Source organism: Mobula hypostoma, chromosome 13 (genome assembly GCF_963921235.1).
Source record: "Mobula hypostoma chromosome 13, sMobHyp1.1, whole genome shotgun sequence".
Lineage (NCBI taxonomy): Eukaryota > Metazoa > Chordata > Chondrichthyes > Myliobatiformes > Myliobatidae > Mobula > Mobula hypostoma.
In genome coordinates this window covers 77,872,314-77,898,294 of record NC_086109.1, presented here as the reverse complement: position 1 = coordinate 77,898,294, position 25,981 = coordinate 77,872,314, and the positions used below count along the sequence as shown (strand labels likewise).

Below are 25,981 nucleotides of genomic sequence, written 5' to 3'. Positions count from 1 at the left end.
TCAAAGTAATGACAGGATATGAGTCATTGATGGAGACAGTCAAGAACAGCGTCAAGGACGGCTATCCAGCTGTGCATAGAACAGCTCTGGTTATCATAGAAAGGTAAGCATTATAAATGGAGTCTCACGTTCAAAGTATCTCAGTGGTAAAGAAGATTCTGGTGCACTTTCAACACTGCAAGAGATAAACAGCCTTTGAGCTGAGTTTCTCTGTCAACTACTGATCTGTTTTAGCCTGTCATTGACTTCTGGGATGTGTACCATCACCCCACGCTTTGCTTTGGTAAATAGAGGAAGGTGATAGAATAGAGTGAGTGTCCCAAGTCTCACTGCATACCAAGGATCAGAGACAACTTTGTTCACCATATAAATTTAAATGTAGTAGGAATTTGCAGTGAAGAATAAATTACATGAAAAATAATGTTAGGGGTTAAAGTATGGGTATGGAATAAAATATACATAAATATATAAATACCAGCATGTATCTACAATGTAAACAGCATTATAAAAAGTATTTTAAAGTGCTTAAAGTATAGTGCAGTGATGGAAGTATGTTTATATATATATAAATCATTATAGCATTTTCCAGAAGGAAATGTTATGAGCCTGTAATCAATTCATAAACAGGAGAAAACTTACAGATGCTGGAAATCCAAGCAACACACACAAAATGCTGAAGGAACTCAAAAGGACTGGCAGTATGTATGGAAAAAAGTACAGTCGACATCCTGCCAAAGAGTTTCAACCCGTAACGTTGACTGTACTTTTTTTCCCCTCGATGCTGCCTGGTCTGCTGAGTTCCTCCAGCATTTTGTGTGTGTGTTATAAGCCTGTACCTTTGTTTCAATTTTTTTTCATATTTCTTTGAGATCTTCTGCTGCTTTTTTTAAAGAATTGTTACCTCATTGGTTTTAGTTCTGTACCCAACCAACACATCCTCACCCCCCCTCCACTCTTCATATTTTCTGCAATCTAAAGAATGCATCCTCTCACTTTTCCCATGTCCCATTCCTGACGCTAACAACTGTTCTGCTTCCTTCTCCATGGATTCTTCCTGACTTGCCGATTATTTCCATTCACTTTTCTTGCAGTGGGATTTCTATTTCAACACTGGGAAAGACTCCTCTTCATAACTCCTGTTTATAGAAACTGTTGAAGAATTATAAAAATTGATTTTTCAAAAGCAATGATACAAGTTATTTATACTTTATGCTAAATTTGAAAGTTCTGGCATAACGCTGGAATTAATTGAGCACTTCCCACTGACTGAAAAAATATCTTTTTCCGATATTTTTATTTCAAATTTCCAGCACCTTCATTACTTGTTTTCCAGATATGGCAAGGGTTCAGAGACAACTGTGAGGTATAAAGGGTAACTGGAAATTCACCAGCAGCATAATGATGGGAAAAGATATTTTCTTTTTAGTGAAAGGCAAGTGCTCAATTACTTCCAGCCCAGTGGTTTCAATTTTAGTGCAAACGTAAATAACTTGCAAAAGATTGGTGTTGCTGTGGATATGGTGCAGAAGGTTGCCAAAGGATATAGATCAGATGCAGATACATGGACACTAACTTCCCCACAATTGAGGCCTTACCAAAAGGTGGTACCTCAAGAAGGCAACATCCATCATTAAGGATCCTCACCATCCAGGACATACACTTTTCTTGCTGCTAGTATCAGGAGGGAGAACATTTTAGGAACAGCTTCTACCCCTTCTACTCCTCCGCCATCAGATTCACCGTGAACCCATGAAAACTACCCCACTACTTTTCCTGGGGTTTTTTTTTGCACTCTTTATTTACTTTTTGATATTTCTTATTGTAAATTTAGTCATTTTTGATGTATCTTTACTGCTTCTGCAAGGTAACAGTTTTAACAATATACACATACCAGTGATAATAACCCTGATTCCGATTCCGATTTTAAAATGGCTGATGGAGTTTAATCAAATGAAATATGAGGTGTTGCATTTTGTGAGCTCTAATGTAAAGGCACTGTACATATTGCACCCTTAACAGTATTGATGTGTAGAGGGGTAAACATAGAAACATAGAAAACCTACAGCACATTACAGGCCCTTCGGCCTACAAAGCTTTGCCGAACTTGTCCTTACCTTAGAACTACCTAGGGTTACCCATAGCCCTCTATTTTTCTCAGCTCCATGTATCCATCCAGGAGTCTCTTAAAAAACCCTATAGCTTCTGCCTCCACCACTGCCACCAGCAGCCCATTCCACGTGCTCACCACTCTCTGCGTAAAAAACTTACCCCTGACATCTCCTCTGTACCTACTTACAAGCACCTTAAAACTATGCCCTCTCATGCTCGCCATTTCAGCCCTGTGGAAAAGCCTCTGACTATCCACATGATCAATGCCTCTCATTACACCTCTATTCAGGTCCAAGTCCAGGTCTCCCTGAAAAGTGACTTCGTAGGTTGAAATTTGGTAAAGAAGATGCATAATGTGCTTGCTATTTTTAGTTGAGGCATTGAGTTCAAGAGTTAGGAAGTTGTGTTGCAGTTTTATAAATTTATAGGAACACACACAAAATGCTGGAGGAACTCAGCAGGCCGGACAGCCTCTATGGAAAAGAGAAAACAGTCAATGTTTTGGACCAAAACCCTTCATCAGGACTGGAAAAGAAGATGGGAACTCCGGGTAGGAAGGTGGGGGAGAGGTGGGAGAAGTCCAAGGTCGTAGGTGATAGGGGAAATCGGGAGGGGGAGGGGTGAAGTAAAGAGTTGGGAAGTTGATTAGTTACAGAGATAAAGGGCTGGGGAAGTGGGTATCTGATAGAAGAAGGTGGAAGACCATGGAAGAAAGGGAAAGGGCAGGAGCACCAGAGGGAGGTGATCGCTGGTAAGAAAATAAGGTGAGAGAGGGAAACTGGAATGGGGTGCAGTTACTGGAAGTTTGGGAAATTGATGTTCATGCCATCAGGTTGGACGCTACCCAGACGGAATATAACGTCTTGCTCTTCCTATCTACGTGTGGCCTCATCGTAGACTGCCATAGATGTTGCCCGGCCTGCTGAGTTCCTGCAGCATTTTATGTGTGCAGCTTGGATCTCCAGCATCTGCAGATTTTCTTGCATTCGTTTATAGAACTATAGTTTGGCTGCACTTGGAGTACTGCATTCATTTTGGATCGCCTCACTATAGGAAGGTTGTGGAGGATACCCAAGGGGTTTTCCTGATTTAGTGAGGAGACACTGGGCAAAGTTACCTTGTTTTCTCTAGAGCTGTGGAGGCAGAGGGGAGATCTGATTGAGGTTTATGAGATCAGGAGAGGCATAGATAAACAGCTAGCAAATTTTATCCTGGGGTCAAAGCATCTAATACCAGATGGCATGCATGTAAGGTGAGAGGAGTAAGTTCAAACTAGCTGACCAGGTAATTTTTTTTCCACTGAGAGTGATGGGTGCTGGGGATGCACGGCCACTATTGGTAGTTCAGGCAAATACAGCAGAGGAGCTCAAGATGCTCTTTAATAGGCTCTCGAATGTGCAGAGAATAGTTGGATACGATTATTTTTAGTTAGAAGGTACTAATTTATTTATGCATTTAATTACTAGTTTAATTTGATTGGAACAACACTGTGGGCCTAGGGGCCTGTTTCTGTGCTGTTCTTTATATTGTAATATTGACATCTAAGAATTCTTTTTAGGAAGCTTTCAACACTTTTTCTAAGCTAGGGATTTCCAACTTGGGGTCCATGGATCCCTTGCTTAAAGTCCATGGCATAAAAAAGGTTAGGAACTCCTGCATAAGCAATGATTGATGAAGAGAATTGAAAGTTGAAATATTAAAGCATGCATCATATCTAAATGTCCCAGGTCTAATGAAAGGTTGTCAACCTGAGAAGTTTTTTTTCTCTCTCTCTCTCAGAGGATAATAAAGATGTAATTAAGGCTTGTTTGAGATAATAAACCCCTTGCTTGCATTGTTGTGACAATTAGAACAATTGGTTAATCAATTACTGAATCAGTATTTAATGTACTTGGCCTAGATATTGCTTTGCTTGAGTAAATATTCACTAAGGTGTCTCTGTTTTTGTGTCATTAGTGTGTGACTTCTTTGTGTTATCTTAAGCAGCAATTGAAGTCTTTATGTGGTACTGATTGCATCACTTTACCCATTAGTGCATGTGAAGCATGAATAATTTAATAGAATCCCTTACACCTGCTGAAAGTGTCCAGTGTCCACTGATGTCGTGTCTACATCTCTCAATAGGAGGGTGATGACTGAATCCAATCAGTGTTGGAAGCTATTGAGGAGTATCAACACTAACGATGGTGACAACGATTATACAGCTGGGAGATGAGCTGCCTTACAGCTCCAGTCACCCAGGTAAATTCTCAAAGATTCAAGATTCAAAGTACATTTATTATCAAAGTGTGTATACAATATACAACTCTAAGATTTATTTTCCCTCAGGCAGCCACAAAATAAAGAAACCATGGAACACGTTCATATAAAAAACATTGATCCCCCCCAATGAGCAAAGAAAAAAACAAATCACACAAACAGCAAAAAAACAATTGACAAAACACAGAATGTAAAACACCAAACCACAAAGGTCATCAAGACAGCCCAGGAATGCTCAGTACATCTCAATTCAGTTCTGACCACTAGTGCAGTCTGCATGGAGTTTGCATGCTTGCCAGTGTGTGAGATTCCCATGGGGCCTCAGTTCCCACCTACATCCCCATGATGTGGTAAGTTAATTTCTTTCTGTAAATTATCCCAGTAAAGAGGTAAAGCATAGAGCAATTTGATGAAAGTGAAGGGAAGTCAAATTAGAGAAAAGGTGTTCATATTGAAGTCTTAGTAGGAAACAAAACACATAACAGGACAAGCCTAAAAAGCTTCCAAAGTTGCAGATGACTTTAAGATAATGGACAGTCAGGAAGGCTATTAAAGCTTGCAGTGTGATCTTGACTAGTTAGGAAAATGGGCTGAAAGTGATATATGGAAATTAATGCAGAGAAGAGTGTGGTGTTACATTTTGGGAGGACAAATCAGGGTAGACTCACACAATGAATGCAACACACATCAAAGTTGCTGGTGAACGCAGCAGGCCAAGCAGCATCTATAGGAAGAGGCGCAGTCGACGTTTCAGGCCGAGACCCTTCGTCAGGACTAACTGAAGGAGGAGTGAGTAAGGGATTTGAAAGCTGGAGGGGGAGGGGGAGATGCAAAATGATAGGAGAAGACAGGAGGGGGAGGGATAGAGTCGAGAGCGGGACAGGTGATTGGCAAAAGGGGATACGAGAGGATCATGGGACAGGAGGTCCGGGAAGAAAGACGGGGGGGGGGTGACCCAGAGGATGGGCAAGAGGTATATTCAGAGGGACAGAGGGAGAAAAAGGAGAGTGAGAGAAAGAATGTGTGCATAAAAAAGAGTAACAGATGGGGTACGAGGGGGAGGTGGGGCCTAGCGGAAGTTAGAGAAGTCAATGTTCATGCCATCAGGTTGGAGGCTACCCATACGGAATATAAGGTGTTGTTCCTCCAACCTGAGTGTGGCTTCATCTTTACAGTAGAGGAGGCCGTGGATAGACATGTCAGAATGGGAATGGGATGTGGAATTAAAATGTGTGGCCACTGGGAGATCCTGCTTTCTCTGGCGGACAGAGCGTAGATGTTCAGCAAAGCGGTCTCCCAGTCTGCGTCGGGTCTCACCAGTATATAAAAGGCCACATCGGGAGCACCGGACGCAGTATATCACCCCAGTCGACTCACAGGTGAAGTGATGCCTCACCTGGAAGGACTGTTTGGGGCCCTGAATGGTGGTAAGGGAGGAAGTGTAAGGGCATGTGTAGCACTTGTTCCGATTACACGGATAAGTGCCAGGAGGGAGATCAGTGGGGAGGGATGGGGGGGACGAATGGACAAGGGAGTTGTGTAGGGAGCGATCCCTGCGGAATGCAGAGAGAGTGGGGGAGGGAAAGATGTGCTTAGTGGTGGGATCCCGTTGGAGGTGGCGGAAGTTACGGAGAATAATATGTTGGACCCGGAGGCTGGTGGGGTGGTAGGTGAGGACCAGGGGAACCCTATTCCTAGTGGGGTGGTGGGAGGATGGAGTGAGAGCAGATGTACGTGAAATGGGGGAGATGCGTTTAAGAGCAGAGTTGATAGTGGAGGAAGGGAAGCCCCTTTCTTTAAAAAATGAAGACATCTCCCTCGTCCTAGAATGAAAAGCCTCATCCTGAGAGCAGATGCGGCGGAGACGGAGGAATTGCGAGAAGGGGATGGCGTTTTTGCAAGAGACAGGGTGAGAAGAGGAATAGTCCAGATAGCTGTGAGAGTCAGTAGGCTTATAGTAGACATCAGTGGATAAGCTGTCTCCAGAGACAGAGACAGAAAGATCTAGAAAGGGGAGGGAGGTGTCGGAAATGGACCAGGTAAACTTGAGGGCAGGGTGAAAGTTGGAGGCAAAGTTAATAAAGTCAACGAGTTCTGCATGCGTGCAGGAAGCAGCGCCAATGCAGTCGTCAATGTAGCGAAGGAAAAGTGGGGGACAGATACCAGAATAGGCACGGAACATAGATTGTTCCACAAACCCTTTCAGAATGAGGCAAACCTGGATCTGGACAAGAGGGTTGATTCCCTTGTTGAAAGTGTGTGTATGATATGAGGAGAGTGTCTGAGTGATGGAGGTAGGCTCAGTGGATGAGTACAGGAGTGGATTGCTGACCTCTGGGATTTGAACTGTTTGTATTGACTTTGATCAGAAATGTTAGGATATTAAACTTCGTACTATAGATATTAATGTTGTCTTGAGACACCATCAATACCTATACTAAGAAGAAGTTTAATTACAAAAATGGTTCACTAACCATATACAGAGTTTCTAAGTTCTTGGTGCAAGTTTAATGGCTGTGAATTACTTCATCTGTTTTCTGTCTTCTGGGATCAACATACAACCATAGACAGAGACAGAATGAAGAGCACGAGCAAGGCATTTTATACGTTCCCAGAGCAATGTCAGGGACAACATGGCGGAATTCAGCATGTGTGTGGTAGTAGCATTCTAACGTCAAGAGGGAAAAGCAATTTGACATCTGTAATTATCAAGGATCAAGGATCAACTTTATTCACCATATACTTTTATTTGTATTAGGAATTTGCCGTGGTGTGTTGGTCAGGGTGCAACATGCAACAAAAAACAACATTTAACAATGATAACGAATAAAGAATTATATAAAAATAAAGTTTGAAGTTAGGGGTGTATAAATAAATAAACGTCAACGTATAGGTATTTACAATGTAAGCAGCATTACAAGTGGTTTAAAATGTCTACAGTGTTGGTGCGTGGCCAAGTGGTTAAGGTGTTCGTCTAGTGATTTGAAGGTCGCTAGTTCAAGCCTTGCCACACATTGCTCTGCGACGACACTGGTGCCAAGCTGTATGGGTCCTAATGCCCTTCCCTTGGACAACATCGGTGGTGTGGAGAGTGGAGACTTGCAACATGGGCAACTGCTGGTCTTCCATACAACCTTGCCCAGGCCTGTGCCCTGGAAACTTTCCAAGGCGCAAATCCATGGTCTCATGAGACTAACGGATACCTATAAAAAAAATTGTCTATGGTGCAATGCAATCCCAGAGGTAATAGATAGAGGGGGTTCGGCTAACTGAAATGGTTGATCAGACTAATTGCTTGGGGAAGAAATATTTAAGACAGCATGAAGGTTTTGTTATAATAGCCCTATAGCACTTTCCAGAAGGGAGCTTTTGGAAAAGAGCGTTTCCTGGGTGGGTAGCGTCTGCAATGTTTTTTTTTCTACTCTTTCTTTGTCATGGACACGTACAAGTCCTGCAGTGATGGTAGACCTCAGCCAATCACCTTTTCTGCTGACTGACAGTTCACTGTAGTTTTTGCGTATTGCGAGAGGATGCTGCACTGAACCAAACCGTAATGGCTGGTGTGTGGATGCTTTCTATAATAGCAGTGTAGAATTGCACCAGTATGTTCTGGGGAAGATGGGATTTTACCAACAACAGCAAGAAGTACATTCTCTGCTGAGGATGTAACTAGCTCTGTACACCGAGTAGCGGTTAAGTCATAAGTACCAAGGTGGCTTATCATCAGTTGCTCACACATATTCAACAGTCACAAACCTGCACAAGTCAGAGTAAAGTATGACTGAAAGGTATCCACCAGGTTCGAAAAGCACAGAGAACTCCATCACTCAAATGAGACAGCACCTTCAAAAGCAAACTGCTGACTTTACAAGATAACGCAAGTAGTCACGTCAGTGATTGAGCTCCTGTTGAAAGTGCAGGTTGAAAGTAACAGCCAGGATACTGGCCTTGGAGAGTCCTCCTTACAATCTATCATCTCAATAACATTCATACTTTTGCAGACTGTCCTGTAGAAGAACTAATTAAAGAGTTCATGAAGGGAGCAAAGGAGGAAATGAAATGAGTTGCAAATGCTGCGCGGAAAACCCAAAATAAGAATCTTGTTACCTCTTAATGCCATCCAGCTCAGAATTTGCCATGGGAAAGACGCACAATAAAAATAGTGGCAGTTGGCTTTCATGATAATAAGATTTGGAGAAAAGAAAAAAAATTAAAACAAAGAAAGCCTGGTGCTAACCAAGACCTCTAAATAAGGCTTCAAAGTTACAAACTAACGGGAATATAACTTCCATAAAGTGCTAAGCAAAGACTAGTGATACCACATTAGGAATTCACAAGTAATATTTAGGGCTTTTGCCCACATGAAAAATCACTTCTGGATCAACATGGACAACAATTACCACTCAGCAAGGATTTACAAACGTCTACAATCCAAATTAATAGCCACACTGAAATTGATTGTGAGTTTCTTTGAAAAAGTGGCCAGAAGGTTTGGCAAATGCAGGGAAGTAGATGTTGTCTGCATGGATTACAGCAAGGCTTTTCTTTCATGGAAGTTTGGATCAGAAAGTGGGCAGAGGAGTGGCTGTTGGAATTGAACTTAGACAAGGGCCAAGTGGTGTATTTTGTTAGGTAACAGGACATACGCTGCATTGATGGGTCCAGAGTCACATGTAAGCCACACCATGTAAGGGTGGAAGATTACTTTCCCTGGGGCACATTAATGAATCAAGACAACACACACAAAATGCTGGAGGACATCGATAGGTCAGGCAGCATCTATGGAGAGAAATGGACAGTCAACATTTCGGTCTGAGATCTTTCTTCAGGAGTGATGAAGGACCTAGGCCCGAAACATTAACCTCTCCATACATGCTGCCTGACATGCTGAGTTTCTCCAGCATTTTGTATGTGTTTCTCTGGACTTCCAACATCTTCAGAATCAATTGTGTCTTGATTAGTGAATCAAGGACATTCTTAAGTTAACCTTGTGTCACTATTACCAACACAAGCTTTATAGTCCAAGTGTTCCTTGAAATTAATCTTTCCAACCTCAACAGTTGGATTAAACCTCATGTCTCTTGATAGTTAGCCTTGTTCTGTGGACAGTCATCCAGCACCACACCTTCCCTGAGGGATGGATTATACACTCCATCTTGTTGAAGGGAAGGGACATGGCTCATAATGCGTTCTATATATGGCAGAGCCAAATGGCACTGAGACACCTTAGCACTGGCATTCCTAGTATACAATCTGCTTTCTGTAAAGCAGCTATAGACTAGGGTTAAAAACTAAGGCTACGCCCACACTAGACCGGATAATTTTGAAAACGCTGGTTTCGCGTAAAAACGATAGGCGTCCACACCAGGTGTTTTCAAAAACACCTCCGTCCACATTAAAAAGGGTATTTGGGTGAATCTCCTACTACTGGGCATGCACAGGACACATCTACGGAAAACAAGCCAAGAGGAAATAGTATACTTGGTGCGCGTTTGTCCAGTTACAGACTAGAAAAACTTAAAAAGAAATTCCCAAGTGACGGACAGCTGTTGGCTCTCGCGCAGGAGGACTTAAAACTAAAAAAACAAATAATGGAGTGTATGGAGGCAACCGACAGGGAGTTCACGGACAGTATGACCTGGCTGACGACGAACATTGAAAAACTGACTAACTCTGTTGCAGAGGGATTTGCAATGATGAGGAATATGATGGCTCCCCCCCCCCCCAAGTACTTTTCACCACCACAATACCAGCCTCACAGCTACTACAATAGCTACACATAAGGGCACACAGACCCCCGGGTGGCCCCACCAACATCTTCCCCACTCCCACAGAGGGGTCGCCCTGGAAACTTTTCCTACAGCCATAGTCTCTTCACCAATGAAAGGGACGGCAGCTACAACTAAATGCAATAAGGCTTGTTACTGGGCAAAAGTGAAATTTGCTGTTACCTCATTTGTTTGCCTTTACTTTTGCCATGTCTTTCTGTATTATTTTGCTGTATTTAACATGTGCAATAAAATGAGTTACTGGGCAAAAGTGATTTTATTTTCACCAGAGTAAAAGTGAAACTTACAATTTTCTTTTTCTGGCCTTAACATTTTCACGCCTATGCCAAACATAAGCTACTACTTAAAAATGAAACAACAGGAATTCTGCAGATGCTGGAAATTCAAGTAACACACATCAAAGTTGCTGGTGAACGCAGCAGGCCAGACAGCATCTCTAGGAAGAGGTACAGTCGACGTTTCAGGCTGAGACGAAGGGTCTCGGCCTGAAACGTCGACTGTACCTCTTCCTAGAGATGCTGCCTGGCCTGCTGCGTTCACCAGCAACTTTGATGTGTGTTACTTAAAAATGACATTTTGGAAGTAGTGACAATTGCATCTACTGAACGTTCGCACAAGCAATACATTAATAAAGCACCTTGTTAAATGTATAAACCATGTCTGCATCAGTGTTATCTTGTATTTCCATACAATGTTACATTAGACTGTTACACATCTATTGTCAGATATTGTTGTTGTGGTGTTTGGAGGTTGCATTCAAGAAAACAATGAAATGCCGCCCTGCCACCACCATCTGTTCCAGCACGTCATGACGGTGTTTTCAAAAAGCTCCAGTTACCCCGTACACACTACACCGCCCAACTGGCGTTTTCAGATTTAAACACTCTGGAGAGCGTTTTAGAAAAGCTCCGTTTTCAGGGGAGGAAAACGCCATTTCAGGGTCAAAACGAAGAGAAAAAGCTTCAGTTACGGATTTATCTGGTCTAGCGTGGACGTACACTTGGTGTGCTGAACAACTTATAAATGTGAAATATAAACCTGCCACTTCACAGTGTGATTTTGATGAGATTACATTCAAGGTTGTAGACAATATGCATAACCATTACACTAAACCCCTGGAGAACAGACCAGACAACCAAGAATCTTTAGCACTTCACTCTTGTTTGCCTTAGCACCTTTATCTTCAATGAAGAACATTGCCTCTGGCAGTCCATGCTGCTCATTGTATTAATTTACGCTGGCACCCGGAGTGTTGACAGGAGGAGTGATCCACAGTTAAGACAAATTGCAGAGGAATGCAATTTAGCTGACAGAAATGGGTAAAGGTGCTGAAAGGTCATTTTCATGGATCGTCACTATTCATGTTTGCTTAGCAATCAAGCAAACAGGAAGGTATTTCCACTGAGATCTGCTGAACAGAATAAGCTTTAAAATTAATTTTGCGATATAAGGTTACTAGGAAAATTAATCTGGACGATATTAAACAGGCGTAACGTTTCAGGAAATGAAATATTTCCATGTTAGAGACAAGATATGGTAAGCATGTATTGTGGGGTTTTAGAAAAGCGCCAACACAACCTCGGACAGTCTGTCCCCATAGCCTTAAATTTTTTTCAGAGGAGTAAACAAGTTGAATGCTCTCTGATATCTATTAACCACCGATTAAAATTAGTATGTAAATTTACCTTACCTGCTCTCTAGCTGCTTCCGGACGATGAGTGCTTGGTGTAGGAATGCAAGATAATTAAAGGACTCATTAAAAGTTACCTGACAACCTACAGAACAACTCAGCCAATGGAGTAACTTGGGGGTATCCACTTATTTGCAAGATATGCCTTATTGTCCGTGTTTTGTAAGGATGTTTTTAAGCAGTACTAGGGAAATGTGATGCTACTGGAGAGTGACCATCATGGTTCCATTACTGTTCAAGGTGATGAGTTCATTAGATTATGAGGATACTCAGTCCTCGTTTATTGTCATTTAGAATGGCTGCATTAAAAATGATACAATGTTCCTCCAGAATGATATCACAAGAAACACAAGACAAACCAAGACTAAAACTGACAAAACCACATAATTATAACATATAATTACAACAGTGCAAAGCAATACCATAATTTGATAAAGAGCAGACCATGGGCACTGTAAAAAAAAGTCTCTAAGTTCCGATAGCCTCATCATCTCACGCAAACAATAGAAGGGAGAAATTCTCCCTGCCATGAACCTCCAAGTTCTGCAAACTTGCCGATGCAGCATCCTGGAAGCACCCGACCGCAGCAGACTCAAGTCCATCTGAAAACTTCTAGCCTCCGACCAGCCCTCTGACACCGAGCACCGAGCACCATCTCTGCTGAGCGCTTGGACCCCGCCCCGGCTGCCGAGCAACAAGCAAAGCCGAGGACTCGGGGCCTTCCCCTCCGGAGATTCTGGATCACACAGTAGCAGCGGCAGCGAAACAGGCATTTCAGAAGTTTCACCAGATGTTCCTCCGTGCTCTCACATCTGTCTCCATCAAATCAGGATTGTGCACGGCACCCTAATTGACAGAAAACAGACATCACCACCGGAGTGGCTGCTGCGAGCTGCATCACACCGCCATCTTCTCCTCCCGCCCTTTTTGCAGATTCATGGACAGATTCTATCTGTCCATGAATTTCTACTGAAAACTGAAACTCAGGGGATGATTTCAGACTTCTGCAAAAAAAAAATGCAAAGTTGATGCAGTGGGTCTAGGTACAAAGCAGGCTCCAAGTTTCAAGTTGCTAAAGTGTAGAAGATCAAATGGTTCCATCACTGTTCTAGTCAGCAACCAGCACAACATCTCAATGGTCCTATTCAACTGCTTTCTGCCCATCCATTTGGCTGGACTAGATGGACATGGACGTTAATGGAATGGCTGAGGGATGTCATCAACTTCCACCTTCGCCTCGTCTGTCTGGTATGCAGTGTGAGGTGTGCATCTAGTCTCTGGAAATTGCTAACTCCTTGTATCAGCCTGTAGGCACTGATCTGCTCCAGTATGAACTATTGCAAACCACAAATCGAATCTCAATAATTCTTTTGGGATGGAATCAATGATGCATGGAATCTGATCATTAGTGTGGTCTTTGATTTTACACTTTGATTCAAGGATAAAAATGAGGAGAACGTAAAAGAGTCATAAAGTCATGTAACAAAGAAACAGCACTGGGGCCCATCAGGTCTATTCTGCTATACCTACCGGCACTATTCCCATTTACCTCTGTTAGATCCATAGCCTTCTATTCATTGGCGATTCAAGCGCTTTTATTTTATTTAGAGATGCCCCCAAAGAACTCACGTCCCTGGGCACGCAGCCAGCAGCCAGCTCACTACTTACGATCTTCCGTCTCCCACGACGCATCAGGCGACAGCACCGGCCTTGAATCCACTGGCCTCCAGAGCCATGAAAATCCAGAATCCTGAAGGCGTGCTAGTCTTCCAGGCTGCATCCTTGGAATATCGAAAAGCGGCCGGTCGTGAGGCCCCAAGAGCGGGTACCATTTCCGCAACGAACCGAAGTCAGCGTGTAACTCCAGGTCAGGGTCTTCAAAAGTACCTTGAAAAGGAAAAAAAGATGCATCAAAGATAAAAATAGGGCTGTTTCAGGCCGGCTGGTGGCGCAACGACATCGGCGCCAGACCCGGGAGCGGAGGTTCCTGGGTTCGAAACCAGTCGGGTCCACTCCCAAGTAGGCTTTCCATCCGTGCTGGGTTGAGTGTCGAGATCACAACTCGACCTCGTAAAAATAAAGGGAAAATACTGCGAAAATGTCTGCGTGAAGAGTGGCCCGCCACACAGACTCTCTCTCACTTCGCGCCTTGTAAAAGCCATGGCACACCACACAGTCTCTCTCTCACTTCGCACCTTGTAAAAGCCATGACAAGGACATCATCACGGACGCACGCACGGTCATGCAGACGCAGACGCACAGACTCGCACGCGTGCAGGCACACGCCAAAAAAAAAGAACTACAGCTGTTTCTGAAGATGCAAGCAAAGGAATCACCGTTAGGTGCCTTCGTCCTCCTGAGCTCCGCCCTTAGGTGTTTAGGTCATCGATTAAGCAGCAGAATTTGGTTAGGCCTAGGACACTGCCCTGAGAATCACCTGCAGTGATGTCTTCACACTGGGATAATTGACATCCAATCACCTTCCAATATGCAAGGTACAACTCCAACCTGTTGTTACGTCCATTGACCACTGTTTTATTAGGGCTCCTTGCTGCTACACTTACATCAAGTTCTGCTTTGATGTTAGTGATGGTCATTCTCACCTCGCCTCTGAAATTCAGTTCTTTGGGACTCGATGATGAGGTCTTGAATAGAATGGTGCCAGTGAGACCCAAATCAGACAAGTGGGAAAATTATCATGTGTAAGTGCTATCTGAGACCATTGTCAGTGACAACTCCTGTCACTTTCCTGAGAGATAAAAGTAGATTTATAGGGTAGTAATTAGCCAGTTTGGATTTATCCTGCTTTTTTCAAACAGGGCATACCTGAGCAATTTTTCACATTGTTGGGTAGATAACAGTGCTGTAACTGTACTGGAACTTGGCTGGAAGTGCAGCTAACTCTATGATACAGCTCTTTGGTGCCTGTTTACCTTAATAGCACACTGTAACAAAGTAATGCAGTTATATTTGGCTGGTACTTCAGAAGTTTTAGGTATGACTGCTGCTCCCCCTGACATGTCCTTGTTGAACCTGTGTTGATATTTTTATACTTTATACTTTATTGTCACCAAACAATTGATACTAGAACGTACAATGATCACATCGATATTTGATTCTTGCTTCCCGCTCCCTGGATTACAAATATTAAATATTAAAAATAAGTAAATAAAAAATATTTAAATATCTTGAATTGATAGCAGTGGTAGAGTGGGGGATATGATTCATCATATGATTATGGATTATTGTAGTTGGATACTTCTGTGGCCACGATTCCCCATATCACCAAATGGACACCTTCAGAGTCTGTAGAAACATAGTACACCTGGTGCATTTATGAACACTTGGTCATTGTACCCCCCAGTTTGTCTTCTATTCGATTTCTGTCATGCAGAAATGACCGATAAGGTTAGAGTTCATTCCCCATCCTTAAAAGCTCTTTAGAAGATGATGGGAAGCCACCTTCTTGAACCGCTGCAGTTCTTCCAGAGAAGGAATTTTCACAATTCTTTTGGGTTTTGACCTCCACATCTTAAACCCAGCAAAGATTAAACAATAGCAATGTACTTCAAAGTGCAGAGCAGCTGGTCTACTTGAGTTGTACGTTCTCTGTAGTTGCTACACTATATTCTGCATTCTGCTTCTCTCTTTGCCTCATCAATATATTGACGTAAGGAATGATCTTTCTGAAAGGCATGCAAACAAAAGCTTTTTACTGTATTTTGGTACAAGTGATAATAATAAACCAATTTTAATAATAAGTCAGGAGTAAAATCTGTGAACAGTGGTGTTCCCATATGCCTGTTATCCTTGTCCTTTTTGTTGATAAATGCAGCGGTTTCAATGATGCTGTGGAAATTGCCTAGGTGTACAAGGCAGCTCACTTTCTAACTGGTACACACGACAACCACCGTGCACTACTGGGGAGGAGGGAGTGATAGATTAAGTAGTGAATTTGATATCGAACAAAAGTGCCTGTTGAAGAGTCTTGGTCCAAAACATTGATTGTTTATTTATTTCTATAGATGCTGTCTGACCTACCGAGTTCCTCCAGCATTTTGTGTGTGTTGCTTTGGATTTCCAGCATCTGCTAAGTCTCTCCTGTTTCTGAGTGGCGTTAAGTGTGTAGAATGCTGGAGCGTTCTCAGTGGAGGATACGGAGAGCCTGTGTGGCTAGGTAGCTCAAATGCCATCTATAAATTTGCTGATGATACAACCATTGTTGGCAGAATCTCAGATGGAGATGAGAGGGCGTACAGGAGTGAGATATACCAGCTAGTTGAGTGATGTTGTAGCAACAACCTTGCCCTTATATCAGTGAGATGAAAGAACCGATTGGGGACTTCAGGAAGGGTAAGACAAGGGAACATGAACCAATCCTCATAAAGTGGAGCAAGTGCGCAATTTCAAGTTCCTGGGTGTGAAGATCTCTGAGGATCTAACCTTGTTTCAACATATCAATGCCACTATAAAGAAAGCAAGACAGCAGCTGTATTTGATTAGGAGCTTGAAGAGATTTGGTCTGTCACCCGAAACTTCCACAGACGTACTGTGGACAGCATTCTGACCGGCTGCATCACAGTCTGGTATGGGGGGGGGGGGTGGTATCTTCGGGTCACCACCAATATAGAACACAGAAGAGTACAGCACACATACAAGCCCTTCAGCCCATGATGATCTGGCAAACTAATTAAATCAGTAATTAAACTAAACTAGACCTTTTGCCTACACAAGGTCCATACCCCTCCATTCTCTGCATTCGTGTGCTTATCTAAAAGCCAAGCATTTTGGCATCAATTGTTCTTATCACCTGGTATCTTATTCCTGGACATTATCACCTCCTTGCTTTATGCAGGTACGCAGATCCTTGACATATTAAGGAATTTTGTAGATACATTAGGTAGTTACATCTCCTTTATCCATTGTCATAGAGTTATGCAGCAATTTAGCATGGATACTGTCCATTGGACCAACCAGTCCATGCCAACCATTGTGCACACTCTGGTAGTCCCAATTTTCTGCATGTGGCCAAAATCACTCAAAGCACAGCCCTTCCTAATATCTACCAAGTGCTTCTTAAATGAAACTATCTGTTTCTGCCTCAGCCACTTCCTCTGGCAACTCATTCCATTGACCTAATCAGCTCTCCCTGAATTCCACGGGATCTGGCCTTCCAGACTGACCTACCATGCAGGATCTAGTGAAAGGCATTGCAGAAGTCCAAATAGACAACAACCACTGCCCTGCCCTTGTCTACCATTTTGGTTATGTCTTCAAAGAGCTCTAGAATTCTTGTCAAGTACAATTTTGTACATATGAAGCCATATTGACTGCTCCTAATCAGACTCTATCTACCCAGACGCCAGTAGATCCTGTCCGTAGTCAATTCTACTTTTTAACAGAGTCATTGAGCACTACAGCACAGAAGTAGGCCCTTTGACCTATCTAATCCGTGCCAGCCTCTTCTGCCTAGTCCCATAAACCTGCACCTGGGCCATAGGGCTCCATACCTCTCTCACCCATGTACCTATCCAAACTTATCTTAAATGGGACAAGTAAGCTCATGATTACCATGTCCGCTGGTGGTTTGTATCACACTCACACCACTTTCTCAGAGCACAAGTTGATCAATGAAAGATTATTGATAAATCCATTAATCGACAAGCAAATTATTGAATAGTAAAAGCAAAATAGAAAACTCTGGAAGTATCTCCTCAGATGGGGCAGGTGAGAAGAGAAAGAGAATTAATGTTTCAGGTCTCATGATATTTTACCCTAGCAATGAAAAAAATGTAATGAACTATTTCAGTAGAAACGCTTTTATCCATAGAGCAAGTACATTTCCAATATAAGTCATAACTTCCTTGCCCTAATGACCTGCTGTGAGATATATTTGATTTAATTGCAGCTAATTGCAAACTGAACATGCAGCATTGGAAAAAAATGTACCGTCTAATGCCGTTTTGAATATTTAAAGCAATGGCAGCTGTTTGCTGATTGATATTCTAAAAAAATAATGAATCTAGTAAAGTCCCTGCAGGCTACCAAACCTGGTTTATAGGTGCTGTAACAGGAGCAGTTGCAAGGTGATAATAGGTACCCCACAGTGCATATTTATGGTTTGGAATTTAGCTGACTTGAACTATTTGTAAGGCAGCTGTTTTGCATCTGTAACTTTGCCTGCTCAGTCAATACAAAAAGCAAATTGGAATGCAATGGCACTGTTCCATTATACAGTCAATTGCAATTAAGGAAAAGGAAATATTTTCAGTTATTTGATTTATAGATCTGTTAACCATACCATAATTTCTTAACTAAACACAGTAGATGGTGCAACTTCTAGCCAGTCTCCAGTTAGGCATTAATAAAATATTTGTGCAAATTTTGCCAGTGTGTTTTCCAAATGAAGAACAGTGCTCAGCAGGACTACCTGCTGGTAATGTTACACATGGGAAGTAATATAACAGGCTAAAGTTACTCGCAAGCAGGATGATTCAACAAGCAATCTGCTGGAGAAACTCAGCAAGTCAGGCAGCATCTGTGGTGGGTGGGGAGTGCCGGGGATAGGAACTGCTGAAGTTTCGGGTGTTGGCCTAAAGAAATTAAAAATCAGCAAACCAGCCAGAACAAGTCAATGACAGTAGATAAGTGGACAAAGCAAATATCTATCCCTTTCTTATCAAAAGTCCCACTTCGACCTGATGTTAGTTAATACTTTTACTTCCACTGCCTGTTGAGGAAGAGCATTGCAATGAAAAGCTTTTATTTCATTTGTCTCAGATGGGCAACCCTTTATTTTCTGGAGTCCTGGAGAAGCCCAGAACATTGACTGTTTATTCCCCTTGGTGGATGCTGCCTGACTTGCTGAGCTCCTCCAGCATTTTGTGTGTGTTGCTCAACAGTCCAGCTGAAGAGTCTCGGCCTGAAACATCAACTGTATATTCCCCTCCATGGATGCTGCCTGACTTGCTAGAATTTGTGCATGTTAAGCTCACGTTTATGCTCTTACCACGTGGTGGAAGAAGTGGCAGCTGTTGTTTTGTGAGGTTGTCCTTCTGACCACCAGTTTGTAAACTGACTTTCTAAACTAACTCTCGCTGAATTAACTTAATCAAAAGTGAACATAACGTCGGACCTACCAATTATGAGACGTAATTTCCAAATAAGAAGTTATTTTTGAGGACTTCTTTGATAGGTCAGAGAATCAATGTAGACTTATAAGAAGAACAGTTGTCCTTGAAGTGAAATAGCCTGAGTCTGGTTTCTGATTTGACCTTTCTGTAACTGATTTGAAATGGCCTGACTCATGGAAAAGAAGAGAAATGACATCTGAGGTAAACGTCAACTGTACCTCTTCTTATAGAGGCTGCCTGACCTGCTGCGTTCACCAGCAACTTTTATGTGTGTTGCTTGAAATACCAGCATCTGCAGATTTCCTCGTAGCTGAGGCAGATCCTTATTTGGGAGAAGAACAATGAGGTAATGCTACATCACACACTCGATGTTTTGGGAACAGCTTCTTCCCCTGAATCGTCAGATTTCTGAATGGACCATGAACCGATCCATGAACACTACCTCCCTATTTTTGCTCTCTTTTAGGACTACTTATTTAATATAATTTTACAGATGTATTTATTATTGTCATTTATAGTTTTATGTATCATAGTGTACTGCTGCCACAAAGCAACGAATTTCACACCATATGTCAGTGATATTAAACTTGATTCTGATTCTGATTTTACCTGCAGCCTTGGTTGGGCCAGAGCTAATGAAAAGTGGAGATGGACTAGCTTGATAAGTCAGAACCAACTGAATCGAACTATAACTGTTCAGAACTGATAAGGATAATAGTGAAGGATTTTAGATATATAGTGAGTGAAAACTCCAGAGGCTATCTATCGTGAGGAGGTCCCCCATACCATGGGCAGGAAGAAGAAGAGAAAACCTGCAGATGCCGGAAATCCAAGCAACACACACAAAATGCTGGAGGAACTCAGCAGGCCTGACAGCATCTATGGAAAAGAGTACAGCGACGCTTCAGGCCGCGAAACCTTTCAGCAGGACTGGGCTGTTGAGTTCCACCAGCATTTTGTGTGTGTTGCAGGAAGAAGAAGATTTGTTTGGTCAACAGGAAGTCCCCTGTTTTGGTGATACAAATCAGAGAAGCTGGAGCAAGGAGCTTGGTGAATATTGGTTCAAAAGAAACAATAGCATTCAGGAAATTAAGTGCTGTGGTCAGCATAATTTAGGTGGATTTTGGTCTTGATATGATAAAGTTGCAAATTTGAATTAATCAGGATTTATTCAGCGGCCACTTTATTAGGTACACCCGTAAACCAGGTCATCAATGTAAATATCTAATCAACCAATAATGTGGCAGCAACTAAATGCATAAAAGCATGCAGATGTGGTCAAGAGGTTCAGTTGTTTTTCAGACCAGACATCAGAATAAGGAAGAAATATGATCTAACTTTGACCGTGGAATGATTGTTGGTGGCTGACGGGGTCGTTTGAGTATCTCAGAAACTGCTGATCTCCGTGGATTTTCATGCACAGCAGTCTCTGGAGTTTGCAGTGAATGATGCAAAAAACAAAAAATAAAATCCAGTGTGTGCAGCAGTTCTGTGAGTGAAAATGCCTTGTTAATGAGAGAGGATAGAGGAGAATGGCCAGACTGGTTCAAACTGACAGAAAGGCAACAGTAACTTAAATAACCACACATTACAACAGCGGTGTGCAGAAAAGCATCTCTGAACGTATAACACATTGATCCTTGAAGTGATTGGGCTACAGCAACAGAAGACCATGAACAGGTCTTATGGGCTTATGGTCACACACTTAAAAGCCACTTTTTCAGGTACAGGAGGGAATTTACTGATTTGTTAGACCCACTTTGTTGACCAAGGAAAGAGTCAACATGGGTTGAAGACCTGTATCAGGACAGAGAGTGAAGAGGAGAGATAGCCACATAAAGAGGAGAGGTAGAGAAATGATACAGGAGCTCGAGGTGATTTGGTTGACTGAGGAGGGGGTGAAAGATGATTCCCCAGGTAATGACACTTAGTTGATCAGCTGGACTAAATGAATGGGGCTTACTTCAGAATTTAGTGGAAGCTTGATAGAGGTTTGTAAAATAACAAAAATGCAGAACTGCGTGCCTAGCACAGAATGGACAAAATCACTGATTAATCATAAATCCCAGACTGCTATATGTGCACAACCAAAAAAAAAGTTTAGGATTTATTGACAGATTTAGAAGTCTAATGTGTTAATTGGCTCTTTCGAAATGTTAGTCTGCCATCATCCCCCATTGATTTCATTGGGTAGCACGGTAACATAGTGGTTGGCATAATGCTATTCCTGCACCAGCAACCCGGGTTCAATTCTTCCACTGCCTGTAAGGAGTTTTTATGTCCTTCTCGTGACCGCCTGGGTTTCCTTTGGGTGCTCTGGTTTCCTCCCACACTCTAAGGACATACAGGTTAGTAAGTTAATTGGTCACATGCGAGTAATTGAGCAGTGTGGGGTCATTGGACCAGTAGAGTTTATTACTGTATGGTATTTCTAAAAAATAACAGCAAATGGCTATGAACCGATGGCTGAAAGTGAGTTACATTTTTTATATAATTATTTAATTCAATCAGATCAAATTGGCTACAATGCTGGATATTTTTCTAATATCCATCTGATTTTGATTCAGTTTTTAATTTTTTGACATCTAAAATTATGTATATCTATTTTATGCATTTCTCAAGATTTCTGAATGTCTGCGATGTACAAAATCTATTGTAGATCACTACAGGATTCACAGCCACCAAAACTGGGGAAGCATGGCCTCAGATTCCAGTGTTGGAGGCCCTAGCAGCACCCAGAACAAAGAGCCAGTGCAAGTGTCACTCCAAATCCCAACCAGGTAAAAGTATAGCACAGGACAGGAGTGAAAGGAGGAGGTTAATATACAGTATTTCTGGAGTAGGGGCATATTTCTGCCCGATCTAATGCACTGTTCAGATTTTAACAGATCAAGATGCTAGGACCAATGGGTTTTTTTCCACACACAAGGCTGATTATTCGGCTGTTCTTATCTTTCCTAGAGTGTGGTTTGTATTTGGAATGCACCACAGGCTTCAGTGGTATAAATCTTCAATAAGGAGCTATGTGGTTCTTGGCAGAGATAGAGTTCCTGCTGTACAGAAGTCAAGTATGTTGTTAGCTCCACCTAACACTCTGAACTAACTTAATATTGCCTGAGGGTTGACTCTGGGTTCGGGCAATTCTCTTGTTTTTTCTTTCATATTTCATTCTCACAGGAGAGGGGATGTTTGGTCAGATGCACGTGAGGGAGGGGGTTATTACTTGATTTAAGGTAGCTTTCTATGAAGGGTCTAGTCACAATTCACTTGCCATCAGTATCTGACAGCCTTGAGGTCTTGCCTTACAAAGGTCCAAGTTCAAATAAATTTATTATCAAAGTACATATATGTCACCATATACAACCATAAGATTCATTTTCTTGCGGGCATACTCAATAAATCCATAATAGAATAACAGCCATAATAGAATCAATGAAAAACTGTACCAACTAGGGCATTCAACCAGTATGCAAAAAAAAAACAAACTTTGCAAATATAAAAAGGAAAAAGTAATAATTTTAAGTAAATACTCAATAAATATTGAGAACATGAGATGAAGAGTCCTTGAAAGTGAGTTCACAGATTGTGGGAATATTTCAATGATGGGGCAAATGAAGTTGAGTGAAGTTACTCCCTTTGGGTTCAAGAGCCTGATAGTTGAGGGGTAATAACTCTTCCTAAACCTAGTGGTTTGTGTCCTGAGGCTCCTGTACCACCTTCCTGATGGCAGCAGAGAGAAGAGAGCGTGTGGTCGTGATCCATGATGATGGATGCTGCTTTCTTGTGACAACTCTTTGAGTTGTCGTGCTCAATGGTGGGAAGGACTTGACCTGCGACGTCCATTGTTTTGATGTGTTTGTGACTCAAAGGATCAAGCCAATCTGCAACTTGCAGTAATCTTCAATGTTTTACTTCAAAATTCCTAAATAATAAAAATTACTTCCATACGCTTCATGGAAAATCTGCACTATTTAAAGTTGCTGCATATTCTGTGACTGCCATGTAATTCGACAGATCCTCACCAAACATCCTGGTGTTCATGAAGGATTTATCTACAACCGTGTACAGTGGTACAGTAGCATAGTGGTTAGCACAATGCTTTACAGTACAGATGACCCAGGTTCAATCCCCGCCACTCCCTGTAAAGAGTTTGTACATTCTTCCTGTGACCGCGCGGGTTTCCTCCCACAGTCTAAAGACATACCAGTTGGTAGGCTAATTGATCATTGTCAATTGGCCCGTGATTAGGCTAGGATTAAATCAGAGGATTACTGAGCGCCATGGCCTGGCCATGCTGTATCTCTGTAAATAAATAAATCAATAAAAGGGTCCAGCGTATTTTCTACCCTCCTTCGTTCATCATTGCACAAATGTAATTACTCTGCCAATTGCGGTTTCAGCTGATTTAGAATTCCATTCTTAAATTTCTAAATTTTTATCTTCCTCCTTTAAAATGGTTCTTAAAACCAAACTTCCTTACCAAGCATTTGGTCTCTTGTCCTGATACGTCCTTAAGTAATCCAGTGCTTAATGTTTTCTGAGATTAGCTTTGCTGAAGTGCCTTGCAACATATTCTTGGGCTAAAAGAATAAGATTAAATGTAATCATCACAGGCTATGTACTTATTACAAACTAATTTATTTGAAAAATTGCTGTTAGGAAGAAAATGTGGATCTGAGCACTGTGAAATTGTAGACATTTTTAAGCCATTTATATTGTTGATATCCATAATAACCAGGACAAATCAGCCTGCTCCACTAATTACAAAGGCACTTGGTGCTATTTTTTGCTAATGGTAGTGCTCGATTTTATTGCTGTTTTATTTTTTTAGTTTATTTAGAGATACAGCACAGGTACAGAGCCTTCTAACTCAACGATCCTGTGCTGCACATTTCCACCCAGGTGACTAATTAACCTACTAACCTGTATGTTCTCGGAATGTGGGAGGAAACCAGAGCACCCGGCAGAAACCTATGCGGTCATCGGGAGAACCTTCAGACAGTGTTGGAATTGAATTAAGGTGCTGTAATAGTGTTATGCTACGATGCTGCTGCTGTACAGGCTAACGACCTTTGGCCTGAAGTGGTAAATCTGTTTCTCTTTCCACAGATGCTGCCTGACCAGCTGTGTGTTTCCGGCAAATGGGTGTGTCAGTCACTACTGTTAATGGATCTGCTGATCAATTTGTAGGGAGTGCATTATGGAATCATAACAACTCCTGATTCCTTGATACTGTGTGTTATCATCGACGTCGATGGGGACCTCGACAGCATTTGATGGTGTCGAGAGTAGCACGTGATTTGGATTTAAATGAGGGAGAGTTGCGCAGTGTCAGCCTCACTCTCTCTTCCCAATTCTCATCTGGATCCAGTGGCAAGACAGAGTCGAGACGGCTGGAGATGGGACTAGGCGAGTGGATGACCAGGACATCTTCTGTGGCTTGTCCTGCTCTACACGTTCCACGACGCTTGCAGAGACCGCCTTCTTGACTGTTGGACCTTCCATTGGTCTCGTCCGCTCAATCCGCCAGAGTCTGTCTTCACATACTGGGGTAGACAACTCCCTATCTCACAGAGGGTTTGAGACCCGTCGGCTGCCCTCACCTGGTTTAGCTGGCTTGTCGAAGCCGTTGCCCGTGGTGTGGCCGCTGTCGCATGCAAACAGCTACGGGGAGCCACAGGTGAGAGCTGAGTCCAGGTGGGGACCAAAGGTGGACTAACCGCCTTGAAAAGGACGCGACATGTTCCCCCACCAGAGGTGCTACCCCTCCCTGACACCCCATATACCCCATGTTGGATGACAAGGTCCAGTTGGATGGTAGAATTCATAATTCAGCCAAAACCAAGTCCTGTGAACATGCACAATGAGGTCCCTATGAGCACCTCCCACATTCCAAAGGCAAACAGGTTAGTAGGTTAATTGGTCACATCATGTAACTGGGTGGCGTGGTCTCACTGGGCCAGAAGGACCTGTTGCCATGCTGTATCTCTAAATATAATAAATACTAATAACACAGCAATAAAATTGAACACTAATATTAGCAACCTAATAATCTTTATAAACTTAGCATCTCAGGAGGCAGCCATTAGCCAGTTCACTTCACCAGGGCACCGGATGCAGCAAGACTATTGGAGCCTGACAATATCCCAGATGGAGTCCTGAAAATCAGAACTATCTGGCTGAGTACTCTTCCAGTACAAATCTGGCATCTCTCCAGTAAGGTGGAAAATTACCTAGTTACATCCTGTCCTCAATAATGTGCAAATCCAACCTAACAAGTTACCATTCAATCGTCAATGCTAAAAAAAAAAGCTGGTTTGGGGGGCATTTTTGGAGGTTTAGAAACTGCAGGAGATAAGCAACTTTTGAACTTAGTTTCTGTGACAACTACTGATCTGCTTCGGCCAGTTATTGACTTCTGGGATGTGCTTTGGTAAATCGAGGAAGAGGAAAGAAAACAATAAGTGTCTCAAACCTCATTGCATATCAAGGATCAATTTTATTCACCATAAACTATATTTACATGTATTAGACATTTGCTGTGTGTTGCTGTGATATGCAATAAAAACAAAATTCAACAATTATAAAGAATAGAATTATACAAGAATAAAGTTTTAAGTACAGGTATGAAAGATATACAGATATGTGCATAAATACATACATACCAGCATGTCTTTACGATATAAACAACATCACAATCAGTGTTTTAAAGTGTCTACAGTGCAATGACTGAGGTAATTAGATGAGGAGGACTAAGTAGAATGGTTGTATGAATGCCTGGCAGAAGAAACTTTGAAGATGGCATGATGTTATTTTGTTTTAATACCTCAAAAGTGCTTTCCAGAAGAGAGCTTTTGGAAAAAGCCTGCTTACCCATATATCCATGTCAGATATGGGAAAGTGCAAACATTTCTAAAGTTGTTAAACTATAATGATAATTATCTCTCAGTACTAATAAGCTTTGTTAAGTTTTAGCTTAATGTTATCTTAGCATTAATATT

General features: G+C 42.1%; 2 long non-coding RNA genes across 2 annotated transcripts in view; one reads left to right on the top strand and one right to left on the bottom strand.

Annotated features, from left to right (window-relative positions):
• Positions 1–25,981, bottom strand: part of LOC134355979 (uncharacterized) — a 31,312-nt gene that overhangs the window by 1,312 nt on the left and 4,019 nt on the right. The window contains exon 2 of the long non-coding RNA XR_010020243.1: positions 13,516–13,734. This is a non-coding gene — a long non-coding RNA (uncharacterized LOC134355979). The remainder of the gene's footprint in view (positions 1–13,515; positions 13,735–25,981) is intronic.
• On the top strand, positions 34–25,498 carry LOC134355980 (uncharacterized). The gene is made up of 3 exons (XR_010020244.1): positions 34–103; positions 4,234–4,350; positions 24,090–25,498. It is a non-coding gene; the product is annotated as an uncharacterized LOC134355980 (long non-coding RNA).